This window comes from Eubalaena glacialis, chromosome 17 (genome assembly GCF_028564815.1).
Source record: "Eubalaena glacialis isolate mEubGla1 chromosome 17, mEubGla1.1.hap2.+ XY, whole genome shotgun sequence".
Taxonomy (NCBI): Eukaryota; Metazoa; Chordata; class Mammalia; order Artiodactyla; family Balaenidae; genus Eubalaena; species Eubalaena glacialis.
Window position 1 is genome coordinate 7989421 of NC_083732.1, and position 27386 is coordinate 8016806.

Sequence of the window (27386 nt, forward strand, 5' to 3'; positions counted from 1 at the left end):
CGAATCGTGCTCCACTGAAATGCAAATTCCCAGCTTATGTGTTCAATGGTGCAAGGCAAACAGGGTGCCTGGGTTCCAGGGCAGTCCCAGTAAGCAGCCTGAGGGAAGCTTACCCTCCAAGGAGTCCAGCCCATTTCCCGTTGTTCTGCATGGGTATTTGGAGCTAAAGCCCAACTAAAGAGAATGTATTTTGCTACAACTTGATATGCCCATTATTGCCTGGGGTTAAATAAATCTCTCTTAGTAACCTAAAGAGGAAATGACGTAGCTGGGTCAACGGAGGATTCAGGAATTTGTGTCCTTAATCAAATACCATCTAGTATCACCCAGTGAAACCTTGACTTTTGACAAACATGTTTTATTTATGTAATAAAAAATAATTTTAAGATAAAACAAAACTATTTGGGGAATGATTAGCACTGCTCATTTCAGTGATCCAGCAAATAATCCAGGGGAAATCTGTCATTCCCTGGCTGTTGCTAGGACTGTGGTTCACTGGGCAGTTTTTCTGGGAGACAGACTTACTGAAGATGGCCCCGGGAAGAAAATGATAGGGGAGTAAAGGAAGTTTCTGTGATGTTGGTAGAATGTGTGCTAATGAACCAAAGAGCACGAAGGATGAGATACAAGGAGGGTAGGAGGGAATTCCCTGGCAGGCCAGTGGTTAGGACACCATGCTTTCATTGCTGAAGGTGCAGGTTCAATCCCCGGTTGGGGAACTAAGATCCCGCAAGCTGCGAGGCACGGCCAAACAATAGAAAAAAACATAATAATTTAAAGAAAAAAATGGAGGGTAGGAAAACGTGCTTTAGTCAAGAGATGATTAAGGTATGGAGGTGAAGTAAATATTGCACAGAACAGTCCAGGCTCTGAGCTGGCAAACAACTCAATAGACAGCGGAGCCCGTTGCTTAAACACTAAGCCCAAAATTGCCTACCACTGTTTCGATACCAAAGACCCAACCTACTATCACAAAATCTAGACAGTTATCTGAGGTTTCTGTTCGGCTAGAATTCTGAGAAGCCAAAAATAGCTGAAAACGGCCCATCAGCCTGAAGTTGAGAATTTTCGTGGATTCCAAATGTCCAGTGAATACTTCTGACCTGTATGTGTCGGGCTTACATGACTTCTTTCGTTTATATGTTTCAGGCCAACCTACTTTCCTCCACATAATTCCTCAGCAATCTTTTTAATTTTTTATGTTCAATAATAATAATAATGAAAATAATGTTACCATTTATTAGACATTAGTATAATATAGTATCATCTTAGGTACTTTACAGATATTCATCTACTCTTAGGACTGCTGTGAAGTAGGTGTTATTATCTTCATGTTGAAGATGAAACCCAGAGAGGCTTAAATAACTTGTCTACAGTCAAAAGTCAGTAACATAGGGACTTCCCTAGTGGTCCAGTGGTTAAGACTCCACGCTCCCAATGCAGGGGGCCCAGGTTCGATCCCTGGTCGGGGAAATAAGATCCCACATGCCACGCGGTGAGGCTAAAAAAAAAAAAAAAAAGGTAAAAAAAAAATAAAAGTTAGTAACATAACCAGACTTACATACCTCTAGTAAACAAATATTAATCCAACTTATTAATTGCAGCAGCCAGAGCAATTTCTTTGAATTAAATTAATGAATGCAATCTTCTCCATCATATTGGAATCATAATCTCCAGAAAACTGGAAAGAAACCCAAATAAACCCAATAAATCAAAAATGAATAGAGTATTAGCAAAATCATTTCAACTGGTTTTGAAAATTGAGACCCAAAGAGAAAAAATAACTTTCCCCAATGTCACGTGCAAAATGATGTATGTCAGATGATATGCATATTTTAACCTTCCCAACAACCCAATGAGATAAATATTAATATCCCCATTTTAGAGGCTCCAGAAGAGTTGAATAAACTTGTCCAAGGTCACAGAACTACTAAGCATGGGAGTTTGAATTCAAATCTACAATTACCTGACTCTAATGTTTGAGTTCTTAACTGCTGCACTGTAATGTCTCGCAAATAGTTAATTACAGAACAAGTATTCGAATCAGAGGAAAGATAAGTTTACTACAAAATTAGGGTTTTGTGTACGGAAAAAGTGAAACATTTAGGGAAAAACATTTCTCTTTTCTACACCCAGTCACACAAAGGAGCCCTGTGAGCTTGACAGGGTTATGCTATGAGGCTCGCCAAGGTCAACGGCCCCCAGGATATCCCCAAGATCAGATGAGTCAGAGAAATAAGGAAGGTGGAGGGGAAGAAACTCATTACTCAGTAGATTTCATCGTCGGCTTCCTAAAACTAAGATTCAAAGTTTAAAGTAGCAAACACGTTAAAAAGAGGAGGCCGAAACTTCAGGCCTCCAAGTAACTGCAAGCTCTCCCCCCTCCACCCACATCTAGAAGTAAAAGAGGCAGGGAGGCTTAGAGATAACAAGGCTGGTGTCTGATATTGTTATTGTTGTTTGGTTGTTTTTCTTATTGTTTTTAAAACCCTGCATGTGATGAGGAAAGTAATGATTAACTATAGACAAAATAGAAAACATGCTGTTCTTCATCGATTTCTATTTTAAAAACATAGCTTCTATCCCAAATGAGGTTCTGGTACAGTTTTTTGAAGATTACTGTGAATGCCCTTGAGAAGCATATATCAGAGGAAGCAGACATTTTTGTCAATGCCTGAATGTCTGAATTCCAACAATGAACAATTTGGATGTGAATTCAAAGGGAGTTTATAATGTCAAGAGAAAATAGTTCTGCAGTAATGCAAGGGAGCCCTGAAAACCTGCTTCCCAAAGGGTTTATCCCCCTTTTGATGCAAGGTTAAATGAGGAGTTGATGAAATTCTATGACTTAGGATGCTGAAAAAAAAATAAAATTCAGACTCGACAGTTCTCCCCATTTCCTTCTAAACTAAATTAGCTACTCTTTTCGGTGCAATGATTTCTTTTTTTTAGTTCTAGAATTTTTTTAAAAACCATAATTGTATACACTAAAAACAAAGACTATAGGCAGTATTCTGTTTGCCGTGCTAGTTTGGTGTATTTTATATCTTTTTATTTTCAGTCACTGCTCTGAAATTAGGCATTCCATCCAGCTTCACCAGGTTGCAAATTCTCCACGATACAAGAGTAGAAAAATGGTAAAACTTGTCCCTGATTCAAAATCCTCTTTGAAAAGTGATATTAAGAATACTGAATCATTTGGTAAGTAGAAACGAAATATAATTTCCATTGCCTGCAGAATATGATGTACCACCTGAAAATGAAAGTATAACTGACTTGACTCTTGGATTCACTTGAAAATGCTGCAGACAGCTTATTTCAATTCTGTTACCCATTTCAAGGCTAAATCAATGTAATATCTTGACTTTAATGCTAAGCACAGAAAAGAAAAAAAAAAAATAGGACCTATTTATTTGGGTGTTTGGACAAAGGGACAGAGAGAAATTGCCCCACCCCTAATCTCCTCATACTGGTCTTCAAATGAGAGTTTCATGACCTGAGACTTCTTACTTGGTAGAGATAGGAGTGAAAACACATAAGAAGTTATGGCTGTTTGTTCTCTCTTCTTGAGTTTGTTCCTGACCAGGGAGACATAGTTTCTTGGCTTGTTATTTGGAGGAAGTCTTAGGGCCTAACTGGATCTCAAAGAGAATGTGGGCAAGTCAGATGTGCAAGAAAGAAGCCCCATCTCCTGGCTGCCCTTGTAAGTCTTCTTACAGTAAACTTCTCTTCCATGAAAACATTTGACATTCATAGTCATAAGCATTATTTTGGGGAGGATACTTTCTATTATATAATTGTAGCATCATACTACAAATTTCTCAGAACTATATGCACAAAATCTAGGAATGCATTTGCAGTGGTGACCTCATCAAGATTCATATTTTATTATTTCTAAAAATTATGCAGTGATTTCATCAACATGGCAATGATGCATTAGCCTTCTATTTCTTCCATGAATCCTATAGCTTGTGATATATTACCCTCTAGTTCAGTTCACCAAGATTTTGTAAAAATGTTTAAAGTATTAGCTCTGAATCAGATGGAGTTTTTATAAGTCAGAAAAAAATTTAATTAACCTAAAGGATGTATCGGTTAATTCTTTTGAATTTCCCTTGTAACTCATGTGTATTCTCCTTTTTTCTATACAGATTCATCATGTAGCTCCATATGCCAAAGACATGGAATAATACAGCAGGCAAGAATTTTTTTTTAACATCTTTATTGGAGTATAATTGCTTTACAATGGTGTGTTAGTTTCTGCTTTATAACAAAGTGAATCAGCTATACATATACATATATCCCCATATCTCCTCCCTCTTGCATCTCCCTCCCATCCTCCCTGTCCCACCCCTCTAGGTGGTCACAAAGCACCGAGCTGATCTCCCTGTGCTATGCGGCTGCTCCCCACTAGCTATTTTACATTTGGTAGTGTATATATGTCCATGCCACTCTCTCACTACGTCCCAGCGTACCCTTCCCCCTCCCTGTGTCCTCAAGTCCATTCTCTATGTCTGCGTCTTTATTCCTGTCCTGCCCCTAGGTTCTTCAGAACCATTTTTTTTTTTTTTTTTTAGATTCCATATATATGTGTTAGCACACCATATTTGTTTTTCTCTTTCTGACTTACTTCACTCTGTATGACAGATTCTAGGTCCATCCACCTCACTACAAATAACTCAATTTCACTTCTTCTTATGGCTGAGTAATATTCCATTGTATATATGTGCCACATCTTCTTTATCCATTCATCTGTCAATGGACACTTAGGTTGCTTCCATGTCCTGGCTATCATAAATAGAGCTGCAATGAACATTGTGGTACATGACTCTTTTTGAATTATGGTTTTCTCAGGGTATATGCCCAGTAGTGGGATTGCTGGGTCATATGGTAGTTCTAGTTTTAGATTTTTAAGGAAGCTCCATACTGTTCTCCATAGTGGCTGTATCAATTTACATTCCCACCAACAGTGCAAGAGGGTTCCCTTTTCTCCACACCCTCTCCAGCATTTATTGTTTGTAGATTTTTTGATGATGGCCATTCTGACTGGTGTGAGGTGATACCTCATTGTAGTTTTGATTTGCATTTCTCTAATGATTAGTGATGTTGAGCATCCTTTCATGTGTTTGTTGGCAATCTGTATATCTTCTTTGGAGGAATGTCTATTTAGGTCTTCTGCCCATTTATGGATTGGATTGTTTGTTTTTTTGATATTGAGCTGCATGAGCTGCTTGTAAATTTTGGAGATTAATCCTTTGTCAGTTGCTTCATTTGCGAATATTTTCTCCCATTCTGAGGGTTGTCTTTTCGTCTTGTTTATGGTTTCCTTTGCTGTGCAAAAGCTTTTAAGTTTCATTAGGTCCCATTTGTTTATTTTTGTTTTTATTTCCATTTCTCTAGGAGGTGGGTCAAAAAGGATCTTGCTGTGATTTATGTCATGGAGTGTTCTGCCTATGTTTTCCTCTAAGAGTTTTATAGTGTCTGGCCTTACATTTAGGTCTTTAATCCATTTTGAGTTTATTTTTGTGTATGGTGTTAAGGAGTGTTCTAATTTCATTCTTTTACACGTAGCTGTCCAGTTTCCCCAGCACTACTTTTTTTTTTTTTCTCCTGTTTTTAAAGTGTCTTTATTGCTTTGGGGTTTACAAATAATGCATGCTCATTGTACAAAATTCAGACCACAGAGGAACATATAACACAAACCAGCACCACTTATTGAAGAGGCTGTCTTTTCTCCATTGTATATTCTTGCTTCCTTTATCAAAAATAAGCTGACCATATAGCAGGCAAGAATTTTTAAAGTAATTTTATTCAACACTCTCATTCGGAAGGCAATTGAGAGTGGTGCAGAGAAACTAAGCCTCCAGGTTTCCTGACACCAGGTCTACAGATATGCACAAAGGGACTTACAATATTCATAAAGATGATGTCTTATGCAAAAAAAAAAAAAAAGAAGAAGAAAAGAAAAGAAAGGCAGTGGCACAGACTATGTTCTGTATATCCTTGACAGAACTTAGGAACATCCTCTATTTGGGGAGGCTGAACTCCTCATTATGAACGCAGTTGTGGAGGACTGAGACTACAGCCAATTATTAATACTCATCATAGCCAGACCAGGCTCTTTCACAGGTAAGCTGCCCAAGTTGTGATAACCTTCTATAACCTCACCTTTAACTATTTAACAAATATTTCATGAATACTCATTTGAAGGGACAGCAAATGACTAGCCTGACCAGTGGGCCCACATGTTTCCATCCAGCTCTGCAATATTTGAGACCACTTCCTGTACCAGGGACCAAAAATAGAAGTGGGATGTAACTTTACCCAGCCATCTAATAACTTCCCATCAGACCTTCTTCCATAGATTTGAGTCACATAAACAAATGTAATGGATATTTTTTAAATTTTCTGAGAATTTAAAAGACATGGAAAAGGAATGGGAGACAAAACAGATTAGGGATATAAATATAACAGAACAACTGATAGGCTTTGTCTTTGCTGATCTGATGTGAATAAATTACTTTCTTTTGTATCATATGGGCATGATATATTAACACAAGGGAAGCAAAGTCATAATTTACATATAAGAAGAGTGACATCAACATTACGGTGGCATAAGATGTCCTTCACCACTGCCTCTATAACAACAGTTCAGCATCCATCCTTGAATAAAGGCACCTTTGAGGGAGTTGTGGGATCCAGCACCATATACCAAGGGACCCAGGAGAAATCTCACCCACCAGTGCCTCAGGCAATAGGTAGACAGACCTTGAGCCTGACTGTGGATCCCGCAGTGGCCTGTAAACTGCTCCAGGCCTCTGGGCTGTGGTCCAGGAGCCCCTGGAAAACACTAACTTAGACAGTCACCCATGGATGGGAGGGCCTTTGTGGAAGTCCAGGTTTCCAGAGAAGAAATTCCAGCACACCACTAGAGCAAAAAAATAAGAGTTTGGATACATTAGAGTAGGAAGTTAGTAAAGATTGGAGGAGATGACTGCTACTTCAAATGTGAAGACAACAATGTAATATTCAAGGAACATGAAAAAGTCAAGCTAACATGACATCACCAAAGGATCACAATAATCCTCCTGTAACCAAACCCAAACATATGGAGATCTGCAATTTACTATATAAATAATTCAAAATAGCTGTTTTAAGGAAATTTAATAAGCTACAAATAAACACAGAAAAACAATTCAACAAAACAGGAAAACAACACACAAACACAATTAGAAGTTAAACAAAGAGAGAGAAATAATAATAATTTAAAAAAGAACCAAATAGAAATTCTGGAGCTAAAGAATACAATGAATGAACTGAAAAATATAATGGAGAACACCAACAGCAGACTTGCTCAAGCAGAAGAAAGAACCTATTAGACTGAAGACAGGAACTTTTAAATTATCCAGTCAGAGGAGAACAAAGGAAAAAGAATGAAAATGTGAAGAAAACCTTTGTGATCTAAGGGATACCATCAAAAGAACCAATTTGCGGGACTTCCCTGTTGGTCCAGTGGGTAAGACTCCGCGCTCCCAATGCAGGGGGCCAGGTTTGATCCCTGGTCAGGGAACTAGATCCCGCATGCATGCCGCAACTAAGAGTTCGCATGCCACAACTAAGAAGTCTGCATGCTGCAACTGAAGATCCCACATGCCGCAATTAGGACCCAGCACAGCCAAAATAAATAAATAAATATTTAAAAAACAGAACCAATTTGCAAATTATTGGGGTTCCAGAGGAGAGGAGAGATACAAGGGGACAGAAAGTTTATTTAAAGAAATAATGGCTGAGAACTTCCAAAATCTGGGGAGAGATGGATATACAAGTTCATGAAGCTCATAGGTCACCAAACAAAATCAACTTAAAGCAATCCTCTCCAAGACACATTGTGATAAAACTTTCAAAAACCAAAGACATAGAGAGAATCTTAAAAGCAGCAAGAGAAGAAAAGCTTACACCTTGCAAGGGAACCCCCATAAAGCTATCAGCAGATTTCTCAGCAGAAATCTTACAGGCCAGGAGAGAGTGAGATGATATATTTATTCAAAGTGCTGAAAGAAAAAAAATTCCAGCCAGTTTTTACCCAGCAAAACTGTCCTTCAGAAATGAAGGTGAGATAATGACTTTCCCAGGCAAATAAAAGCTGAGGGAATTCATCACCACTAGACCTGCCTTATCAAAAATGCTGAGAGGAGTTCTTCAAGTGAAATGAAAGGATGCTAATCAGTAACATGAAAATATACCAGACATTGGTAAAGGTAAGTATATAGTCAAATTCAGAATACTTTAATACTGTAATATGGTGAAGTGTTAACCACTGAATGCTAATTAAAAGGTGAAGGGCAAGAGTATTAAAAATAGCTATAGCTACAATAATTTGTTAATGTATACACAATATAAAAAGAGGTGAATTGTGACATCAAAAACATAAAAGGATGGCAATAAAAGGGTAGAGTTTTTGTATGCAAAATTAAGTTTCTGTTAGCATAAAATATAGTTATATCTATAAGATGTTTCAAATAAACCTCATAGTAAAAATAAAGCAAAAACCTATAGCAGATTCACAAAAGAAAAAGAGGGAATCAAAGCATACCACTATAGAAAATCATCAATTCGCAAAGGAAGGCAGCAAGAGAGAGAGAAAAGAATTACAAAACAGTCAGAAAATAATCAATAAGATAGCATTAGTAAGTCCTTACCTACCAATAATTACTCTAAATGTTAATGGATTAAATTCTCCAATCAGAAGTCTTAATATGGCTGAATGGATTAAAAAACACACAACCCAACTATAGGCTGCCTACAAGAGACTCATGTCAGCTTTAAGGATTTACACAGTCTCAATATCAAGGGATGGAAAAAGATATTCCATGCAAATGGAAACCAAAAATAAATAAATAAATAAATAGCTATACTTATAGCAAACAAAATAGACTTTAAGCCAAAAACAATAACAAGACACAAAGAAGGTCATTATATAATGATAAAGGGGCCAATGCATCAAGAAGAGATAATGGTCATAAATATATATGCACCCAACATTGGAGCACCTGAATATATTAAGCAAAGACTAACAGACCTGAGGGAGTAATAAACAACAACACAAAAATAGTAGGGGACTTCAATACCCCACTTTCAGTAATGGATAGATAATCCAAACAGAAAATCAACAAGGAAATATTAGATTTGTACCATATTTTCAAACAATTGGACCTAACAGACATATACAGACCATTTCATCCAACGGCAGAGAGCACACATTCTCAGGTGCACAAGCAACATTCTTCAGGATAGATCATTTTATAGGTTACAAAACAAGTCTTAGCAAATTTAAGATTGAAATCATACCAAGTATCTTTTCTGACAACAATGGTATGAAACTAGAGTTCAACAATAGGAGGAAAGTTGAAAAATTCACAAATATGTGGAAATTAAACAACACACTTGTACAACAAATGGGTCAAAGAAAAAAATCAAAAGGGAAATCAAAAAATATTTGGAAACAAATGAAAATGAATGCACAACGATGGAATGCTGCAAAAGCACATCTAAGAGAGAAGTTTATAGAGATTAATGCCTACTTTAAGAAAAAAAAGAAAGATCTCAAATAAACAACCTAATTTTACACTTCAAGGAACTAGAAAAAGACAAAACTAAGCCCAAAATTAGCCTGTGGAAAGAAATAAAGATCAGAGCAGAAAGAAATTAAATAGACCAGAAAAACAATAGAAAATATCAATGAAACTGAGCTAGTTTTTTTTAAAGATAAACAAAATTGACAAACTTTTAGCTAAACTAAGAAAAAAAGAGACAAATAAATAACATCATAAATGAAAACGGACACATTACAAGAGATACCACAGCAATATAAAGGATCATAAAGACTACTAGGAACAATTATACACCAACAAATTGGATAACCTAGAAGAAAATAAATAAATTTCTAGAAATAAACAACCTACCAAGACTGGATCATGAATAAACAGAAAATCTGAGCAGACCAATAACAAGTAAATAGATTGAATCAATAATCCATAAAGCCCTCCCCTCCAAAAACAAAACAAAACAAAACAAAAATCAAATGGGTCCACAGGTGAATTCTACCAAACATTTAAAGAAGAATTAACACCAATGCTTCTCAAACGCTTTCAACAACTTGAAGAGGAGGGGACACTCCCAAATTCACTTTCTGAGGCCAGCATTACCCTGATACCAAAGCTAGATGAGGACACTAGAAGAAAACTATAGACCAATATCCTGATGAATATAGATGAACCAATTCTCAACAAAATATTAGCAAATTCAACCAAATTTGAATTCAACAGCACATTGAAAAGATCATACACCATGATGAAGTGGGATTTACTGGGGATGCAAGTATTGTGCAACTTCGGCAAATCAATCAATGTGATGACATTAATAAAATTAAGGATAAAAATCATATGATCATCTCAATAGATGCATAAAAAGCATTTGACAAAATTCAACATCCATTCATGATTAAAAAAAACTTTCAACAAGTAGGTATAGAGGGAAATTACCTCATCATAATAAGGGCCACAAATGACAAGCCCACAGCTAACATCATACTCAACAATGAAAAGCTGAAAGTTTTTCCTCTAAGATCAGGAGCAAGACAAGGATACCCACTCTTACCACTTTTATTCAATGTGGTATTGGAAGTCCTATCCAGAGCAATTAGGCAAGAAAAAGAAATCATCCAAAGATTCATTCACACATGTCTGGTGTTGATGCTGGCCATTGGTCACAGATTGAGAAGCATCCTAGGCTTCCTTACAAAACCAGCTCTGGGTTCTGAGGGTAAGATCATGGGACGGGAAGAAGGAGCTGTCTCCTTTCTATGACGTAGCCTCAGAAGTCACACAGGACCCTTTCAGCCATACTCCATTGGGGCAGCTGGGACAATTTGTGACTGTCCCCACCCTCCCCTGACTCAAGAAGAGAGAATGCAACCTCCAATAGCCCCATCTCTTGGTGGGAGGAGTGTCAGTCGTATTGTAAGAAGAGCAGTGGGACGGGATCAAATACAGAAGAGCAGCCACCAACAGGAAATACAATTCCCCACAACCTTACATTCTGGTAAAGATTTTAGGATGAGCCCTGAATTTGGTCAACACCAGGAAACACATCTCCTCTTAGGACTCCATAGGCCATCAGAGAAGGGAAGGATCAGAGATCGTTTCTGACTAGGGATCAAGGCAGCCTTCAAAGAGGAAGCAGTATTTGAGTTTTATGCTGATTGGGCAGAATTTCAATTCATTTATTCGCTGTGCCTACTTGGTGTATGGAGAGTAGCATCCTAAGTGGAGAATGTAATTGAAAATTCTACTTCCAAAAGCACGTAGCTGACAGTGATCTCTAGAAAGGGGGTCAGGACTTCTTCAGTGGTGCCCTGCCTATTAGCACTCTTGCTTCTCTCCTTTCACTGTCCTATTCCATCTCGCGTTGCTGGAGGCTTACAGTGCTGCAGAAATCGTGAATCATACTTTCCCGACTGCCCTTCAGTCTCTACTCCAACAGATAGCAGGATCCTGGAACACATATCACTAGGGAATTTGGGGACCAAGCTAGAAACTGTTTTATATTACTAAGGAGAAAAAATTATAGAAAACACACTGAATGAAATGAAACAGTCCATTTGTAGACCATTGAGTTGCCATTTTTTTAATCTTCAAAGAAACCAAATTTCTTTGTGAATTCAAGTATTCGAAATATATAGAAGCAAATATTTTTATAATTTCTATTTTGTTTTATTTCACTCTTTCCCATTCTTTAGCTCTCCATCTCCATGTGATTCCAAAGGAAATAGAGATCACACACTTTTACTTGTTGATAAGGAAATGCATGGAAAATTTAAATGAGATTTACAGTAATTAATAATTGGACCAAAGAAACTAGGAATGTCAAAGTCATGATTATGATTTTTTAAATCCCATCAATTATTCTGTCTCTGAGCAAGTGAAACGTTCAACGCACTAGGGCATTGCTTTTTTTTTTTTTAAATAGCTCCAGCTCTTATATTTTATTACAGAACTTAGTAAAGTAGGATATGCCCCAGATTTATACATCAGCAGTTCAGCAAAGAAATGTTCACTGCTTTTAACCCCATACACATGTAAAATAACTGACTTTGGGAACTCACTGAAAATTCCAAGCCTCATCTCTGATAATGAAAAATTGACCATAATTCAACTGTGATTTCTTTTAGCATATATATGATTAGCTTATAACTTTAGGCTTGCCTTGAAAGTAGATCATCAAATACCTTGGCAGTTAAGGACTTTGTACATTTTAGTTCTAACTGAGGATCAAGGCCTGGTTATTTAAAAACATAGTGATTTCAAGAGACTAAGAATTTCATAGGGTGAAGACATTAATTTTCTAGGTTGGAGAATATTTTTTAACACAGAAATAGAATGGCCTTAAACTGCCACTTCTCCCTTCTGAAGCTCTTTAGAACTGGATCAGAGACAAAGTTCAAATACAATGAAATTTAGATACACCAGCTCATCAGGTTTAAGCAGACTCAGAGACCTCACCACTGTGAGAAAAACCCTAGATAGTCGTTCGGTCATCTCCCCTCTGCTTAGAAGCAGTATTCTGTGATTCACATAAAGATTTAAAAGTATAGAATTATTTCTAGGTGTGATCTAAGAAGTTGAAGGAAACCACATATGTATTCGTTTGGTGATATCTAGGGTAAAACCACACTATCAAAGGAATATAAGAATCTACAATAAAACTAGTTGATAAGAATTTCAAATTATTAGAAGTGTGGGTTGAACCACCAATAGTGACAAGACCTACTTGATATCTCCATTCATGTGGAAAAAGGAAACTGGGGCATCTGAGTGCCCTGAGAACAGGAGAATTCAAAATCACCAAGAGCAACTCCCTAAGCCCAGCAGCAAAACAGTCAGGGGCTCTGCAAATTCTGATTCACAGGTGAGAGCAAGTGCACATGGGACATTTTCCAGGATAGACCACATATTAAGCCATAAACAAACCTCAACATGTTTTAAAGGATTGAAATCATGCAGTGTTATTTCCTCTGATCACACTGGAGTGAAATAGGAAATTTAAAATGAAAAAAAATTTTGCAAACTCACAAATATTTGGAAAGTAAACAACATACTACTAAATAATCAATGGATCAAAGAAAAAATCAAAAGGGAAATTAGAAAATACTTTGAGAAGAATGAAAATGAAGACATACGTAGTACTACAACCTATGGAATGTAGCTAAAGGAATGCTTAGAGGGAAATTCATAGCTGCAAATGCCTACCTTAAAAGAAAAAGAAAGATTTTTAAATCCACAAACTAGCCTTTCACCTTAAGTCACTAGAGAAAGAAGAGAAAATTGAGCACAAAGCAAGCAGAAGATAGGAAATAATAAGAATTAGTGCTAAAATTAATAAAATAGAGATTAGAAAAACAATAAAGAAAAATCAACAAAACCAAATGTTGGGGTTTTTTTTAAAAGATCAAAAAATTGCCAAAACTTTAGTTAGATTAATTAAGAAAAAAAGAAAGAAGACTCAAAGTATTAAAATCATAAAATGAAAGAGGGAACATTACTACAAATATTACATAAATAAAAAGAATTACTGTGTAAAGGAATACTATGAACAACTGTATGCCAACAAATTAGGTATCTTAGATGAAATGGATACATTCCAAGAAAAACGCAAACTATCAAAACTGACTCAAAAAAAATAGAAAATCTGAATAGACCTGTAATAAGTAAAGAGATTGAATTAATCAAAAAGTAATCAAAAAAAAAAACTTCCCACAATAAAAAGCTCAGGACTAGAAGCCTTCACTGATGACTTCTACCAAATGTTTGAAGAAGAATTAATACCAGTTCTTTACAATAACTTCCAAAACATGAAAGAGGGGAAAAGAAACACTTCCCAACTCATTTTTGCCTATCATATGTCTGATAAGGGACTTGTTTCGAGAACACATAAGAACTCTTAGTGTAACCGAAAGTGGGGCCCGGCTGCTCACCACTCAAAAGGCAATAAAGAGGCCAGGGTTGGTGGAAAGGAGAGTTTGCTTTCTTTTGCATGCTGGCAACTGGGGTGGGGGAGAGGAGGACTCCTGTCCAAAGGCCAGCACCTTCCCGGCAACAACCAGGGGGCAAGAGCTTTTACAGGTACAGGGAGGGGCTACGCGCAGAAACAGCACAGGCAGCTCTGACAGTCATCTTGAAGTTGGTCATCAGTGGTCTGATCGGCGTCATCTTGATTGTTTTAGGTACAGTTAATCTTCAGTTCCGGGGTCGGTTTGTTCCCATTTCCTTGAGGCCAGTTCTCAGAATTGTGGCAGCTCACGTCATGGCTACAGTCTGCTCATCATGTAGTTAACTTCTTCCACCTGGTGAGGGTTTCAGTATCTACAAGACAGCTCACAGGATACGGCTCAGAATATTATCTATAGCCCTTGAGAAGCAACTAAAGGTCCTTGACTTTGCTTAATGACTAAACTGTTATTACTTGGTCTCCTTTGACTGTTTTCTTTTGTTTCTGCATTTTCTCACTTCTCTGATTAAATTTTATAGTAATGGCTCAAAGAGGGCATGGTCAGCTCATGGACGTTCTTCTGATTGGTCGGTGGTGAGGTAAGTGGGAGTCGGCATCATCAACCTTCTGGTTCCAACCTGTCTGGGGTCTATGTGCTTGTGGGCAGCACACAGCTAACTTCTCCCACCTGGTGGGGGTCTCAGTACCTGCAAAACAGCTCAGAGATATTGTTGTGTATTTCTTGAGGGAGGACAGGGACCCTGCCCCAAGGCTGCACTATTGTTTCTTTTTTTTTTAAGTAATTTTTAAATTTTTATTTATCTTATGGCTGTGTTGGGTCTTCGTTTCTGTGTGAGGGCTTTCTCTAGTTGTGGCAAGCGGGGGCCACTCTTCATTGCGGTGCGCGGGCCTCTCACTGTCACGGCCTCTCTTGTTGCGGAGCACAGGCTCCAGACGCGCAGGCTCAGTAGTTGTGGCTCACGGGCCCAGTTGCTCCGCGGCATGTGGGACCTTCCCAGACCAGGGCTCGAACCCGTGTCCCCTGCATCGGCAGGCAGATTCTCAACCACTGTGCCACCAGGGAAGCCCTATTGTTTCTTTTGATTGTTCCTCCCTTGTCTGGCATCCCCTCCCTTCCCTAATTAGCAACTGTTTGAATCTGCTTGTTAGAACTCAGGGAAGGTCATGGAGGCTGAACGAAGCCTATTTCCTGTAGTCAAGAAACAGGGGACACAGAAAGGCTTTTGTGCCCAGGAGCCCCCCAGGGTCCTGCTCAGTATCAGTCAGAATTGAGGACCACCTTCCTTGGTGTAGGACTTCTAGCCTCCTCAGTTCTAGAATGGTTCTTAAACCACAGTGATACAGATTCCAGTTCTATTCTCATGGCATTTCTTCTCTCTCCCAGGGCTAGACCACCTCCCTGTCCTCTGGGTCTTATGTCCCAAACCAGGCAGAATTCATACTTTCCTCTGTGACACATTTGCTTTCATATCCCCTCCCAGACATAAACGATCTGATAGGCTAGTCCCCGTGTATTGGTAGTGACAGCCAAATCTCACTGTGTTGCCTTCAGACTTACAGATCTTTAACAAAAGACTCCTGAAAATGCAAAACTTTCATTCTTAGGGATAAGTTCAAATCAGGGCAGTGCAGTCTTTACAGCAGGTTATGGAGCTTCCCCTCAGAATTCATCCTGAAGAATTGCTTACCTCATTTGTATGTAGCTTTTGTCTCCTTAGACCAGCCCAATTTTCTGTTTAACATCAAGCTGTCCCAACAGCAATGACATGTAAACCACGGATTTATCCATCCATCTGTGATCCCAGCACCTCCCACTAGAAAGTCCCCAGCTCCAATTATTTCTGGAAGGTTTTTTTATTGAGGAGGGAGGATGGCTCCTATCCTGTCTGCTATCACCCTGAACCTGTCATTTTACTGTCGCTCTGCTTCCATCCCCTTTTAGTGAGAACCACAGTCTGCTGCCCACCCAGCTGTTGAAGGCCTACCCACTGCCATAGATGCTGGAGTCACTTCCTGACACTGGAATTGCACTCTGTGGACATTTTAATTGGTTCTAACCACCCCCCCCAAAAGTAATTAGTTCTGTGCTATTTCTTTATTTGTACTATATCCAGTTCCAAAGGATTTAAAGTCCAGAAATTTGTACAATGAAACATGATAACAAGTAGGAACTGAGTTTATAGAAACTTAATAGTTGAAAGATAAAAATAAAGCCATAGATGAAATAGTGCATAACAGCATGTACACTTGCTTGAGCTGGCCTGAAAATTTGACTCTGAGCTCTCTAGCAATCACTACAAAAACGAAATCATAAGCAAAATCTATTTAACTTTCAGTATCTGAAATCTGAGAGTAATGTCTCCTGTGGTAGGTCTTTATAAAGAAGTTTCTCTTTAATTTAGTACCCTGTATCTTCACCAATATTCTTATAGTAAACACAAGAATATTCATAAGGCATTTATAATATTCCTTCAAGGTATATCCATGGCATGTCATATAAACTGAATTCAGCAAAGTAATTTCAATGTAGGAGAACAAAACAATGTGGTTTAGGTTTCATGCAGAACTAAAAGTGAGAGTGAGACTTCCCTGCTGGCGCAGTGGTTAAGAATCCACCTGCCAATGCAGGGGACACGGGTTCGAGCCCTGGTCTGGGAAGATCCCACATGCCGTGGAGCAACTAAGCCCGTGCACCACAACTACTGAGCCCGCGTGCCACAGCTACTGAAGCCCACACACCTAGAGCCCATGCTCCACAACGAAGAGTAGCCCCCTCTCGCCACAACTAAAAGAAAGCCTGGGCGCAGCAACGAAGACCCAACACAGCCAAAAATAAATAAAATAAAATAAAATAGAAGTAAAAGTGAGAGTATCTAGAAAATGGGCTGCACGACTTTCAGGCACATGACCCTAAAGACTGCATCAGAGCACCTTGGGATCATAGGATCCTTCCTGCCAGTACCTAAAAGTGCAGGAGTTCCCTGTTGCCATTTAGAAGCCAACATGTGTATTTCTGTAGTAGGCTGAGAGAGGGGTAAGGTTATAAAAGCTGAGACACCTAAAAAAAGTCATATGCAGAGTAGGAAGGCACCAGTCCTGCAGTGAGGGTGCTAAGAGTACGGGGGGACACAGGCAAGATTTTCTACTCCAATACACAGAAAAATGAGCAGCTGAGTCTCGAAGCTCTGTTATTTAGAACATGGAAACAAGCATCTCTGTATGGAAAATTATTTACCAGAATCTCAGGAAAAAAAAAAAAAACCTCATTGAAGCCCCTTTTGAGATCCAACTTTAAGTAGTATAACTACTTACCGAACCTCCCAAGATAGTTGGCTGAATTGGCCCTAACATGATTGACTGGATTGACCTGCTTTATAGGGCTGTTCACTATTGGCCAGCTGTAGGTTAGGGGAGTCTATTAAAACTTACGAGTTTTTAGTTTCTAAAGTCCTTCTTTCTGGAAATACTTGTAAAGGAAGGCTTTCCAGATGTCAATTAAGGTCACTCTTTGTTCACTGAACTCAAAACATATGATCCACTTATAATAAAATGCTTGTATTTATTTTCAGGGACTCAGGATGTGAATTTTATTGAGTCCTTTTCAATTTAGGTATGTTCAACTGAAACGTAAGCATTTTACTTCTATCTAAACTTTTTTAAAAATGTAGACCCCTTCCAAACACCCCCCCAAAAATCAGTACTTTTTTTAAAGAAGAATATTAACAATCAAATGTAAAATTTTCACCTTAGAAGTAATCATGGTAAATCCCACTAGACGGTGCTGGTCAGATATTGTGGTTTGACTCTAAGTTTAGGAAAACGAAAGGACAGACTAGCTCCACAGGAGTAAGGGTTTCATTTATTCATTTACTTACAACAGCTTCAGCCGACAGGAATATGTTTCCCAAAACAATTGAGAACAAAGTCACCAAAAAATGGTCCAAAAAATACTGGAGACACAGTGACAAAATAGAAAATAGTATTGTTCCTAAGAAAAGGTGAATCACAGAGCTGTAAACATCAAATTAACAGTTTAATATTGCTGCTATAACATGTGTTTACAAGATGAAGCTATGCTGAAAATATGCATGAAATCGGGACAAGTCATCAACACTTGATATGTTATAAAGTCATTTTAGATCAAGACATTCAAACCCATAACTTCCCATTCATATACCGTAGTTAAGAATCCACAGTGTAGGAGCCATCAGCCATCACTGCCAGAGTTCAGACTGATGTTTAAAACCCAAGACTCTAATACTTCCTTCTTTGATTCATCCCATGTTGAAGAAATAAATGTCGAGAGAGCAGAAGACCTTTCAACTAGATAGAACACTGTGTTAAAATGAGAATTAAGGGAATTTGATTCTGACATGACCCCATCAAATCCCAAACCTCAATTTGCTGATAGAAATCGGAGGATAAGCAAAAAGGTTGAATCTACACTTGTGTGCCAGTAAAAATTCCATTGCAAGTTTTACAGAGAGAACAACTGACATTTGGGAATGTATAGGGAACGTGGTTGAAATACCAAATAGAAGTCTGCAAGATGAAACTTATATTTCCAGCAACCAAAAAGCAGAGTAAAAACTCACTGTTAGGAAAACTTTGCTCCTATCAGCAGCATATCCCAGCCTGAGCTCTCATATTTGTTAAATGGGAATATACAATAAAAAATACCTGGAGCAGGCAAGGTCCTGACAGCCAAGGCCCATTGTTTTCATGTAGACCTTAGTCTTGGTGATTGTGCAAAGACAATCGTCAAACTTGGGTAACATGAATTTAAAAAGGATCATGAACTTTATGAATCACTCTGCAAACTAAACCATATTCCTGTTAATGGGTTATCAGGTCTTGGGTTTTTTTGTTGTTTTTTAATAAATTTATTTATTTATTTATTTTTGGCTGTGCTGGGTCTTCATTGCTATGTGCAGGCTTTCTCTAGCTGAGGCGAGCGGGGGCTACTCTTCGTTGCGGTGCGCGGGCTTCTCATCGCAGTGGCTTCTCTTGTTGTGGAGCACGGGCTCTAGGTGCACAGGCTTCAGTAGTTGTGGCATTCAGGCTCAATAGTTGTGGCTCGCGGGCTCTAGAGTGCAGACTCAGTAGTTGTGGCACATGGGCTTAGTTGCTCCGCGGCATGCGGGATCTTCCCAGACCAGGGATGGAACCTGTGTCCCCTGCATTGGCAGGCGGATTCTTAACCACTGCACCACCAGGGAAGTCCCAGGTCTTGTTTTTAAAATGTTTCAAGAGTGTTCTAAAAACTCTCCATTTCAGGCTTCCCTGGTGGCGCAGTGGTTGAGTCTGCCTGCCAATGCAGGGGACACGGGTTCGAGCCCTGGTCTGGGAGGATCCCACATGCCGCGGAGCAACTGGGCCCGTGAGCCACGATTGCTGAGCCTGCGCGTCTGGAGCCTGTGCTCCGCAGGCAAGAGAGGCCGCGATAGTGAGAGGCCCGCGCACCGCGATGAAGAGTGGCCCCCGCTTGCCACAACTAGAGAAAGCCCTCGCACAGAAACGAAGACCCAACACAGCCATAAATAAATTAATTAATTTTAAAAAAAAATTATCTAAAAAAAAACTCTCCATTTCATAATACTGGTAACTTATGAGAAATAGCAAGTTCACTTACATACAGATTGCTTTTGTGACTCTGTTGGGTCCTAAAATCCATGTCAGAGTTGAACAGATTTACAGGTGAAACCTTTCAGGATCTTGCGTAGTAGCCTGATTCCAAGTAATTCACCAAAAGAAAGAAACAGTTGACAGGGTCTGTTGTGGAAATATTCACTTAACATACAGCAAACTTTACAGCACAGCTATTATGTGTTAGGCCCTGGAGGTCTAACCTGCCCTCAGATGACTCAGGAGCTAGTTTGGAGACAGACACTGATCACATTCAGTGACAATTACAAGACAGTGTTACCTGCTTCTTGTAATCAACACAATCATGTCTTATGACCAAGTTTAGAGAACAAATGCAGTTAAATAGGAATGTCCTAGAAATGAAATACAGAAATAGACTTAACATAGTTTCCATAAATAAAACTGAGGACGTTAAGAGCAAAATGCTGAATCTGGAGTTTCCTAGGAAAAGGGTGAAAACCCATGCTTCAGCCCTTTGAACAACCCAATTACCAACCAAAATCATACGAGACTCAGAGACTGTGTTTAGGGCTTAGACCTGCGCTGTCCAATGTCGCTTGTGTCCAAAGTGCACTTGAAATGCCATGAATTGAACAAATTGGGGTGTAATTTAAATGTAAAATATATACTGATTTTAAAGACAATATGGGAGGAGGAATGTAAATTGTCTCATCAGTAATTTCTTTATGTTGATTACATGGTGAAATGATAATATTTTGGATAATATTTTGGTTAAATAAAATGTATCATTCAAAATAATCTCACATGCTTCTTTTTATTTTTTAATGTGGCCACTAAAAAATGTATTAATTACATATATGGTTCACGTTATATTTTTATTAGACAGCACTGTCTTAGACTCTTAAACTTAAGGCATTTTCCTTACTCTTCCTTACTCATAAATTTAAGGCATGGCTTAGACTCTTGAACTAGAGAAAACTGAGTTCAAATCCACATATTAGCTGTGTGACCTTTGGTGAGTTACCTAACCTCCCTAACCACTTGCTATATACCCAGGTACTGTTTTAATTAGTAAGGATTCATCACAGACTTGTTTTTAGGATGAAGTTCACCAAGGTGACTTGTTCAACACAAGTCCTCAAAATATTTTAGCAAATATTTTCAAAACCATCTCAGCTAGACAATGATCCTTTCTTTTACTTCACTGTTAGCCATCACTTCAAAGTGATGATCTAAATCAACCCAGGGTCTTTATATAAGAAGCAATGTTTTCCACTCCCACTTGGATTATTGTTTTCATCCTTCTCTATCTGATGAATTTCTGCACAGCCTTCAAGACCTAGCTCAGATACATCTCCTGGAACAACTTTCTTGACTTTCCTGTCCAATTAGCTTTCTCAACACAGCTCATCTGACGTTCATTTAGCAAGTTTTTATTTGGCACCAACTATGTGCCAGAGAGGCAGAGAGGAAGGAAGGAAGAAATAGAGAGAGAGAGAGAAGAAAGGAAAGATAGGACACTGGAGACAAAGCCACAGCCCCAAACAGAACTTGACATCACGACACAATGATGTTGCCTTTGCTACAAAGGGCCAAAACTTTTAGTGAGAAGGCCTTAGATTCTTTTATTCACGGCAACATGGACTTGTTAGAAATCATGAGCTTTCCACCATTGCTAATCATCAGGGAAATGCAAATTAAAACCACAATGAGGGCTTCCCTGGTAGGGCAGTGGTTAAGAATCCGCCTGCCAATGCAGGGGACACGGGTTCGAGCCCTGATCCGGGAAGATCCCACATGTCGCGGAGCAACTAAGCCCGTGTGCCGCAACTACTGAAGCCCGTGCACCTAGAGCCCGTGCTCCGCAACAAGAGAAGCCACCGCAATGAGAAGCCTGTGCACCGCAACGAAGACCCAACCCAGCCAAAAATAAATAAATAAATTTATATTAAAAAACCCACAATGAGATATCACCTCACACCTGTCAGAACGGCTATCATCAAAAAGAACACAAATAACAGATGTTGACGAGGATGTGGAGAAAAGAGAACCCTTGTACACTGTTGGTGGGAATGTAAATTGGTGGAGCCAATTACATTCCATAGTTTTCTGAGATACCTCCAAACTATGGAAAACAGTTCAGAGGTATCTCAGAAAACTAAAATTTGAACTACCATATGACCCAGCAGTTCTACTCCTGGATATATATCCCAAAAAAAAGCCAAAAACACTAACTCAGAAAGATACATACACCCCAACGTTCATAGCAGCATTATTTACAATTGCCAAGACATGGGAAACAACCTAAGTGTCCATCTACAGATGAAAGGATAAAGAAGATGTGGTACATATATACAAAGGAATACTACTCAGCCATAAAAAAGAATGAAAACTTTGCCATTTGCAGCAACATGGATAGACTTGGAGGGTATTATGCTAAGGAAATAAGTCAGACAGAGAAAGATAAATATTGTATGAGATCTCTTATATGTAGACTCTAAAAACTACAACAAACTAGTGAGTATAACATAAAAGAAGCAGACTCACAGATGTAGAGAACAAACTAGTGGTTATGGGGGTGGGGGAGGGGCACTCTAGGGGTTGGGGAGTGGGAGGTACAAACTATTGGGTGTAAGACAGGCTCAAGGATGTATCGTACAACATGGGGAACAGAGCCAATATTTTGTAATAACTTTAAGTGGAAAGCAAACTTTAAAAGTTGTATAAAAATTTTAAAAAGAAAGAAAGCAAGGAGCTTTCCAGCTGGGCACAGAGCATCTGGCGCGTCCCATAACCACCCAGCCACGTGCTGGAGTCCGTGTGGGTTAATAAAAACTACAAGTTCAGCACGGTTCATACCAGTGTCTTTCCTATGTTCTTTATCTTTCTGACCAAAAAAGATAAAGGATATATAATATTTAATTTAATTTAATATTTAAGTCTGATCTGCATTCTTATTCCCATTATAATTATTAAATCCAAGAAGAAGGCAGAGGAGAAGAAGAGGAAAAAAAGACAGAGTCATGGAAATCTCAGAGGTTAAAGGGTGAGTCATAGTTTGCTTTGTCCCCGAGTAGAAAGAGGACTGTAGTGGTTAACTGTTGTGTGGTTTGCAGAGTGAAGAAGTTTACATTTTTACCGATTTCTTTTTGTATTGAATTCCAGCCTAGTTTGTAATCTTCCGCAGTGGAATAATACGGCTTCCATTTGTTTCCGTTCCATTAATTGAAGCTATTTTTCTACTGTTATCTTATTCGAGTAATTAACACACTGATTTATTTTGTCTTGACAGCCTGAGGCAGTGGTACTAGGGTACAAATTTTTAAGTCAAACAAATACATGGACCTTTTGAAAATGCATCACACTAGATTTCCTTCTTTTCAGATTCTCCAGAAGTTAGATAATAGTAACTCTGGGGACCTTACACTCTTGGCCAAAAAAAAAAACAAAAGATTTTTTTTTCTTGCCTATTAAAAGGAGAGTTTATTTGTATATTTTTTTAACTTTTTATTTTATATTGGAGTATAGGTGATTAACAATGTTGTGTTAGTTTCAGGTGTACAAAAAAGACTTTACAGCCAACGATGATCTACATTAAACTATCCACCAGTTAAAGACCATTCTCCTCAGTCAGCTAATTTTTCTCGGGACACCTCCAACGAGATGGATGTGTACCTGCTCATATTTCAGCCAATGAGAAAGGCTAAAAAATGTGACCCTGAAAATACGTCGACCAGATTCTCTGCCATCAGATCACAAGGGGAGAGTGCTGTCTTGTTCATAAAATGCTGAGACTAAGCTGCTGAGCCCACCAGACTTTAGGATCAGAAAATCCACTGTGCACAACAAATCTTAAACTCACAATGGTCCTAATTGAGGACCAGTGAGTTAAATTGAGTATTTGGAGGCCAATTCTTTTTTTTTTTAATAAAGAACATCTGCTCAGAGTGATCCTGCCAACAGGAACTTACTTGCTGTGCGGTCTCCCTTTCACAACCGCCCAAGTAAACTGGCCAAAGCCCTGTCATCCTTTCCAGAACCTCACTGGGGACACCGGCGTGAATCAAGTGTCAGTCTGAATTACACGATCATTTATAAATAGCACTTCCTTAATTACCATCAAGAATTTACAAAAAATAGCAATAATGGCTAACCAGGTGTGGCCTAGGAAAAAACAGTGATCACTTTTAATGTAAAAGGTGACGCCTAGCATATTCAAAGCAGCACTATTCAGGAGTCAGCTGGCCTGAATTCTCATCAGTTTTGTTGTTTATTCTGTGTTGTTTATTCTTGTACAAGTCAGTTGACCTTTTTGATTCCTCTATTTTCTCATCTTTAAAATGAGGGACATATGCTGATGATCTCAATATCCTTTCTGGCTTCCACATTCTAATTGTACATCTCTAAATCATGTAAAGTAACACATTGTCTCTACATAAACTAATCTCGCCAAACTGCTTCCAACAGAGCTTCAGTTGAGTCGTTTAAGTAGGTTAAACATCCCCACGTTAGAGCTCGGAATCATGTTCTCCCTATTAATTTTCTCATAAATAGCACAGAAGTAAGCTCCAACCCAGTTTTGCCTGAAGTGTCATAAAATCTAAATTAGTTGAATTTAAATTGGTAAGATGTGAGTATGCGTTAGATTAAAACCTAATGTCAATTAACGGTGCATGTTCTGTCCTGGGTCATTGTCTCTTTCTCCACACGATCTGCCTGGGAAATTATAAATTGCCCACAGCTTCCACAGATGCTCACGACTCCTGAAAGTCTAACTCCAGACGATTTCTCCCCTGAGCTCCAAACTGGTGTTTGCTAATAACAGTCATCACTCAATGAGAACCTCTTACAAGTCTGGTGCTGAGCGGTCATTTTAACAACGTGATCTCCACCTGGACCACACCCCTGCCGGGTGGATATGGTTATCTCCATTGTACAGATGAGGAGATTGAGTCTCAGAGAGGTTGTGTAGCTGATCAGAGTGACACAGGTGATCATTTTCAAAGCCATGAATGTAATCCAGGTCTTGCCGACTTAGAAATCCATGCCCTTTGGATTATTCCATGAGAGTGAATGATATAGTTGGAAATGCAGACTAGTCGATCATGGTTGCTGTTGTGGATGAAAGTTTTCTTCTTGGTGTAGACGGGGGCAGGTTAGGGGGAAGGAGACTTGCACAGTGAGGACCAGGTCTGGGATCTGAGGTCAAGAGCAGAGGAAGGGGAAGCTAAAAAGGCAGGTCGGGGCCGCACTGGGAACAGCTTCGTGGGCCAGGACAGAGAATGTAGGCTTCCGTAAGACAACGCAGGTCATCCAAGGGTTTCAAGAGGGAGCAGGAAGTGACATCTATCATCAGTTTTATATTTTAGGAGACACATTCTGGAAAAAAACTGTCAGAACAGTTGAGAAGAAAATACAGAGAGATTAGAAGTAGGAAGATCATTGGGGAAACTATTCCAATAGCCCAGGTGAGAGGAAATTCAGGCCTGAAATAGGACAGTGACAGAGGAAGGGATAAAAGGGACTGAGAATTTGGCACACAATTTAATTGGAGAAGTAGATTAGGATGAGGTTATGTCGACCCCAAAGCAGCTCTGACTTGTCTTTGCCTGGTTGCCTAGTAGAGCAGGTTCCTACAGCACAGCTACTGCAAAGCCCACCACTCAATGAAGAAAGTCAAGGCACTGGATTGTACCAGACCCAAATGATGCAAAAGTAGAATGTCTGGATCATATTGGGTTACTTACCTCTGTGTGTCTTTTCTCTGTTGTTCAGAAGAGAGTCCACAGTACATGATTCCCTATCACTGAATGTCTAGTCTTCAGAACTAGACATTCTGAAGCCTTTAAGAAGCCTTTAAGGAGCTAAGCCTTTAAGGAGCTAAGCCATTTCCGTAGAAAACAGAAGGACACCCTTGGAGTGTCCTATTGCGTATATACAATAAGTCCATGACCTCATAAAAGAGAGGCTTATCTCTGTGAAAGTGATGAGATGGCCTAGGCTAGTGTGAACTCCAGAGCCTGGCCTCAGCTTCCATCCCCATCTCCACCTGCGTGTGCCAAATGTAGCTCAAAGTCAATTCATCTAAATTGCTCACCACCTTCACCCAGAAACCTCCACCTCTCACCTGGACTCTTACAGTCATCTCCTAACCCACCTTCCCACATCTCCCCGGGCCCCTGCTTCCAGACTATTCTCAACGCAGCAACGCCCAAACCTTTTCTTTTTTTGGCCATGCCACGCGGCTTGCAGAATCTTAGTTCCCTGACGACCAAGGATTGAACCCAGGTCCCAGCAGTGGAAGTGCCGAGCCCTAACCACTGGACCACCAGGGAATTCCCCCAAACCTTTTACAACTTATGTCAGATCATCTTACTCTTCTGCTCAGAACTGACCAATAGATGAGCAGATGCAAACTATTATATATGGGATGGATAAAGAACAAGGTCCTACTGTAGAGCACAGGGAACTATATTCAATATCCTGTGGTAATCCATAATGGAAAAGACTATAAAAAAGAGTGTATGTATATGTATAACTGGGTCACTTTACTGTACAGCAGAAATTAACATAACATTTAAATCAACTATACTTCAATAAAATAAATTTTAACAAAACAGAACTGCCCAGTAGCTCCATGGATGAAGTCCTCCCAGCAGCAATAAGACCCTGCGTGTCTCATGATCACTGACCTCATCTCCTTCTATCGTCTTCTCCTCACTCTGCTCCAGCCTCACCAGTCACACTCTACCTCAGTGCCTTTGCACTGGTTTTTCCTCTGCCCAGAACACTACCCCCAACATCTGTGAGTCTAACCCCCTCATCTCCTTCAAGGTTTTGTTCAAATGTCTCCTCTGCAGTGAGTCATACCCTGAACCACCTTACTGAAAATTGCAAACCTCCCCGTACCTTGCCTCCTACACAGATGACCCCCTCAACACACTTATGATGCTTTCTTTGGCTCCAGAAGATTATTACACTCTAACATACTAATATGGGTTGTGTTATGTCCCCCCCAGAAATGTTGAAGCCCGAATCCCCAGTACCTGAGAATGTAACTTTTCTAGAAGAAAGGTCTTTGCAGATGATCCAGTTGAGATGAGGTCATTAGGGTGGGCCCTCATCCAATACGGCTGGTATCCTTATTAAGAGGGGAAATTTGGACACAGAGACACACACAGGAAGATGCCATGTGATAAAGGAGGCAGAGTTCAGGATGGAGCTTTTGCAAAGGCCAACAAACACCGGAAGCTAGGGGAGCGGCCGGGACAGATTCTCCCTCACAGCCTTAGAAGGAACCAACCCTGCAGACACCTGGATCTTGGACTTCCAGCCTCCAGACTGTAAGACGATAAAGGCTATTGTCCAAATCACCCACTTTGTGGTACCTTGTTATGGCAGCTTTAGCAAACTAATAGTCATACCAAATAATCGGCCTGTGTTTTATATCTATTATCCGTCCTCACCTCCAAAGGTAAGCTTCACAAGGAGGGGGAGGGGAGACTTGTTTATCTTCGCTTTTCTGTCTTCAGCAGTAACAACTGTGCCCAGCCTACACTTCTAGCCTTTTCTCCCACCTCTCTCTGAGACAACATCCTTTCAACTTTCACCCCAAACACCATGGACTAGGATTCCTTCTTAACTTTGCTTATGCTGTTTCCTCGGCCCAGGCTGCCCACCTGCCCCTTCTCTACCTGTTTCCATCTCCTCAT

The 27386-nt window shown here is 39.4% G+C and overlaps 1 long non-coding RNA gene across 1 annotated transcript in view; it reads right to left on the reverse strand.

Moving 5' to 3' along the window:
* Positions 1–1276: 1276 nt before the first annotated feature.
* Positions 1277–27386, reverse strand: part of LOC133076919 (uncharacterized) — a 94198-nt gene continuing 68088 nt past the window's right edge. Inside the window, exon 7 of the long non-coding RNA XR_009697643.1 lies at positions 1277–1501. This is a non-coding gene — a long non-coding RNA (uncharacterized LOC133076919). The remainder of the gene's footprint in view (positions 1502–27386) is intronic.